This window comes from Amblyomma mixtum, chromosome 10 (assembly GCF_055824585.1).
Source record: "Amblyomma mixtum isolate Tamu chromosome 10, ASM5582458v1, whole genome shotgun sequence".
Classification (NCBI taxonomy): domain Eukaryota; kingdom Metazoa; phylum Arthropoda; class Arachnida; order Ixodida; family Ixodidae; genus Amblyomma; species Amblyomma mixtum.
Window position 1 is genome coordinate 54,708,873 of NC_143021.1, and position 6,075 is coordinate 54,714,947.

Here is a 6,075-nt window from a genome sequence, read left to right on the forward strand (position 1 = left end):
ATTTTGGAGGCGATGGAGGAAGGAATATCTTTTGACGCTACGGTCGGCGCACACTTGCGACAAACAGCAGGCTCGAAAGACCTCGGTGGGAGACTTAGTTCTCATCCACGAGGAAAAGGCGCCGTGACAAATGTGGAAGATGGGGAGGATCGTTGAATTGATCCACGGAAGAGATAACCACATTCGAGCGTGTGTTGTAAAGCAGCCCAACGGATCCACACTGCGAAGGCCGGTACAGCTTCTCTATCCCCTCGAGCTATGTTCGTAGCGCTCCCACTGCTGGGGCCGGGAGGTTGTTGTGTCTTCCTTTCTTTTTCTTCTTGGGGAGCCGGTAGTGTGCGTTTTCCCCGAACGGCGCCATTTACACGCGCCTGTGTTTCTCGTCGCCCGTGTTCCCTCCTTTCCGTTTGTGTGTGTGTGTGTGTGTGTGTGTGTGTGTGTGTGTGTGTGTGTGTGTGTGTGTGTGTGTGTGTGTGTGTGTGTGTGTGTGTGTGTGTGTGTGTGTGTGTGTGTGTTTTCCTACGCCCGTGTGCGCGACGGGGGGCCAAAGGGGACCGGACAGTGCGGGGACGCTCCATGTTTGAGCGCCGGTGGCTGGCCCGGGATCGGGTTTCATCGGCGGCGCCTGCGAGACGGGGTTGGGCGCGAAACGGCCTGGCCAGGAAAGAACGGCCGGGCCCTCTCGGCAAGACAGTGGCCTCTTGGACGGCAAGGAAGAAAGACGTTTGTGTTGTGTGTCCGTCCGACCACTCATTTGTGTATAGGTCCGTAAAGTTAATTACAGTTTTCCTTGTTTGTTTGCCAAAGAATTCGTCTCCGTGTCTTCACTGTCATCAATATTCACCGTCGCAACATTCGAGTCATCTCACATTTCGCAACAACAGGAACGATGAGGGGAAACAGGCTGATGGGTTGCAACCTGAAGAGCGAGAAAGAGCTTAAAAAGGAAGGAAGAGGGGCGATGGACAGGAAAGTGACCGAAGAAGGCGATGTTGTCTTAGTTAGGTGGCTTGACAATGGGGTGGTAAACATCGCCTCTACGCAAGTAGGCTATGGTTCCGTTGGTGTCGCCAGCAGGTGGATTGACGCATCGAAAAAGCGGGTTGAAATACCCTGCCCAGAAGCTATTCTAGAGTATAATAGATTCATGGGAGGAGTTGACAAGCTAGACTTTGTGATGGCCCTCTACCCCATGAAAGCCAAAACGAGAAAATGGCCTGTCAGGGTAATGTGCCACTTCACATCACTGGCTTTGGCCAACTCATGGCTGGAGTATGTGCGAGACGCCAGCAGCCAGGGACTTCCAAGAAGAAAGGCCCTCGACATGCTTGCCTTCCAGACTGATGTGGCTCTCAGTCTAGTTCAGTGCAACAAAGGGGCACCAAGGAAGAGAGGGCGGCCGACTGTTGACTCAGCTGAGCCACCACCACGTCGCTCACACAATGCTCGTCCGTCACCACCAAACGCTGTTAGGTACGATGGCAAGGAGCACTGGCCTCAGCAGGTTCAGTTGCCGTTTCCACAGCGGTGCAAATACGAGAAATGTTCCGGAAAATCGAGGGCCCGCTGCAGTAAATGCGATGTTTTTCTGTGCATTGCAGCTTAGAAGGACTGTTTTTTCCTTTACCACAATCAGTGAACCTTTCCATGCACCATTCGCGCACTCTACAATAAATATTTTGCCTCCTTGTTGCAAAGTGCTTCCGTATAATTATTATATACGTTTTTTAAGAAAAGCAGGATTCAGTCACGATGTCTCCATATGAGCACGCGACCGCAATTGCTAGAGAGATGAAACCTTCTTCTTTAGCCTCTGGACAGCGAAAACATTGAAACCTGTAAGTATGGAATTTTTCTCCAAACAATACAATAATTCGTGACTGAAAGGGATAAGTCTATGGAATGATCTTCCAAACTGCATTGCATCGCAGCGCAACCACGGCACGTTTCATAATCATCTGGTCAAACATTACATCGATAACACTTAGCACGTTTTCTTCTTTGCCCGAGTCATGCCTTTTTTTTGTCACACCCTGTTTATCAGCCCATTTGCCTTCCTGAGTATTTGCTCATGTTCTGTTTTTCCCGTTACTATTTTGTCTTAATGACATTGTAATTTTTTTGATCCAATGTTTTTCTGCATGTATTTTGTACAGTCGTGATAATTTGTAATCAGCTTTTAGAACGTAACAGTGTTTGTTTCTATGCATTTTTGTTTTTTTCTAGCTACTGTTGTACATATTTATTGCTCCCCTCTGACACAATGCCAGCCCGCAGGCCTGTAAGTATCTGCAAATAAATAAATAAATAAAGCGACAAATCAGTCTTTCATGACTCTGTCTCTTCCACTTCCCATCTTCCGAGCTGAGAGAGAGCCAGCACCGCCCCTGCCGTGGGTGGTACCACCAGAGTCCACAACTGCCCATCCGATTGGACAGCGTTCATCGAACTTTATTCCCCAGTCAGGGATCTGGGGAATACGAACCCTATTTAACGGGATGTTTTTTGTGACCAGAGCACTCCCATCTCGTCTGTAATTATGTAGAATAAACCTCCTGTACAGACCAGAGTACTCCCATCTCGTCTGTAATTATGTAGAATGAACCTCCTGTACAGACCAGAGCACTCCCATCTCGTCTGTAATTATGTAGAATAAACCTCCTGTAGAGACCAGAGCACTCCCATCTCGTCTGTAATTATGTAGAATGAACCTTCTGTACAGACCAGAGCACTCCCATCTCGTCTGTAATTATGTAGAATAAACCTCCTGTAGAGACCAGAGCACTCCCATCTCGTCTGTAATTATGTAGAATGAACCTTCTGTACAGACCAGAGCACTCCCATCTCGTCTGTAATTATGTAGAATAAACCTCCTGTAGAGACCAGAGCACTCCCATCTCGTCTGTAATTATGTAGAATAAACCTCCTGTACAGACCAGAGTACTCCCATCTCGTCTGTAATTATGTAGAATGAACCTCCTGTACAGACCAGAGCACTCCCATCTCGTCTGTAATTATGTAGAATGAACCTCCTGTACAGACCAGAGCACTCCCATCTCGTCTGTAATTATGTAGAATAAACCTCCTGTAGAGACCAGAGCACTCCCATCTCGTCTGTAATTATGTAGAATGAACCTTCTGTACAGACCAGAGCACTCCCATCTCGTCTGTAATTATGTAGAATGAACCTTCTGTACAGTTTCCACCTTAAAGGGACGCTGAGGAGAAATTGAAGTTGGCTTGTATCGACAGAATAGCAGCTCCTGATTACAAAAACGCCACTCATACTGACAACAAAGCTCTTGTAACGTAGAAAAGAGCAAGAACCAAAATACAGGTATCGCCGCCACAGGCCAAACTCGCAAGTACAAGCGTGATGAGGTCATAGGATCTGCGGGGATCTGCGGCCACTGGTGGCACGTGTTAAGTTGCTCCTGCTTTGTTGTAGGTATCCAGCTCCTGCCGAGTACGTCGTCGCTTTTGCCGCTGCCAGTCAGCAGCAAATCAGTTCAGCAATCTGCGCCTTATCGACCTGCAAGCAAGCCCTTGGTGGTGACAGCGGCGCTGCCGTCGTCTCCGTGACGTCATCACCGCCGACCGCGCCACCTGGATACATAAAAGGAACGGACAGCCCCCGGACCCTTGGGATCTGCGGCCACTGGTGGCACGTGTTAAGTTGCTCCTGCTTTGTTGTAGGTATCCAGCTCCTGCCGAGTACGTCGTCGCTTTTGCCGCTGCCAGTCAGCAGCACATCAGTTCAGCAATCTGCGCCTTATCGACCTGCAAGCAAGCCCTTGGTGGTGACAGCGGCGCTGCCGTCGTCTCCGTGACGTCATCACCGCCGACCGCGCCACCTGGATACATAAAAGGAACGGACAGCCCCCGGATCCTTGGGATCTGCGGCCACTGGTGGCACGTGTTAAGTTGCTCCTGCTTTGTTGTAGGTAGGGTTCTGTCTTTTTCTTTGTAGCTATATTTGTTAGTACATTGTGGCCGCTGATCCCGTTCTGGTCTGTTGGATGTTTGCAACTTGTAAACGCACCTTGCAAAATGGGCATTGATGTGAACACGTACCGCGCTCGCATTGGCACCTTTCTACCATCTTCACATCGCTGCAGTACATTAACCGTCCAAACAAATACCGCTTCCGCGCTACTTCAAGCTCTTTTACCACGACCTTCTTATGTACTAGCATCTGTATGCTTAGCGCTGCTCCTCCTTTCTGCTGCAGACATTGGGGCCAATCCTGGACCTGGAAAGGTAGAGGACGTTCTTAACTTGCTGAAAGACTTCATTGCTGAAAACGACCAAAATTTCAAGGCTACGACAGCCACGTTGGAAGAAATCAAGCGCGATGTTGTTGACATTAAATCACGGATTGATGTCATTGAGCAGAATATGGGTGGCGTGTCCGGCATTAAGGAAAATGTCTGTTCTGTTCATGGGGCGATTACTGAAGTCAAATCTGTGATTGCAAGCACAAGCAATGACCTTGGAAATGTAGTTGACGATCTTAACAATAGAATGAGGCGAAACAACCTGTTGGTAAAGGGCATGCCTGAAACAGAAGGCGAAGAGTATGAAAATACCGAAAGCAAAATACTGGAATTCATTTCCACCCACCTTAAAGTTAAACTGGATGCAAACGACATTGAACGAGCCCACCGCATCGGCCGGCGTCGCGATGATTACAAGCGTCCAATCATCATCAAGTTCCTAAATTTCAAGGTAAAGGAAGAAGTCCTACGGAATGCATTCAACCTAAAAGATGTCGTGCCCAAAATGAGGTTGGAAGAAGATTTTTCACCCAAAATCCAACTACAACGAAAAAAACTGAGGGATTATGCAAAAAGTATTCGGGAGGAAAATGAGCGATTCACTATTCGGTTTAATAAGCTGCAGTTACGTGGTGCAACCTACAAATATGACCCCGCTTTGGAACAAGTTGTGAAGGTATTCGAACAAGAAGCGCGCAGTCCTAAATGACCGGAAACTCACAAGTGGTCATCCGGCAAGCTTCGAGAAATTTCTGTGCTTCTTGCAAACTTCTGCAGTATTGTTCCCAAACTTGACACCGTGAAAGGTTTATTTACGTGCTCTCCAGACATCATTCTTGGCACCGAGACATGGCTAACGCCCGACGTTTCCAACAGCGAACTATCACTTCCTGTGGACCTAACTGTTTTTCTTAAAGACAGGAAAGAGGGTAGGGGGAGGCGTAATGATCGCCATACGGAGCGATTATCAGCCATGTCCTGTCGCCTTTGAAACGTGTCTTGAGCTGCTGTGGGTCATGGTTCGGCTCAAAGGTGTCACATATGTCATAGGTGCATGCTACCGGCCTCCAAACAGTCTTCCCGATTTTGTCGATCACCTGCACGATGCACTAGAATACATTTTCGCTACATACCCCCAAAGCATTGTACTGTTAGGAGGCGACTTCAATTATTCCGCTATTAACTGGAAAACGTCATCTGTCACTTCCGGATCGAATCGCCATGAATGTTCCCGCCTGCTTGATACAATGACAGCGTTTCATTTAACTCAGCTGGTACAGGAGCCCACCCGAGGTGATCACGTTCTAGATCTGTTATTTACTAACCTTCCTACTCATTCCCGCACCTACGTACTCGAAGAGATAAGCGATCACAGATTCGTCCACAGTTTAGTACCCATGTACGTTCCTGCCAAGCATATTACGACCAAATGCATCCTAAACTACCCGAAATGCGATCATGAAAAAATGAACCGCATGCTAAGAGACTTTGCGCATACTTTTCAAACCGCCTTTGTAACTCGCACGGCAAACGAAAATTGGTTGTTATTTCGCGATAAGTTGAAGGAAATCGAGCATGCCTGCATCCCAAAAATACACGTCAAAACAAGAACTGACTCCCCCTGGTTCACAAAAGATGTTAAGAAGTGTCTCAGCAAAAAGAAAAGAGTGTACCGCAGAGCTAAGGAAGTTAACTCTGACAGCGCCTGGCAACAGTACAAAGACGTATCTGCTACGACCGAAATCGCCATAAAGAAGGCTAAAAACAAATTTTTTAACCACACTTTACCCGACTTGTT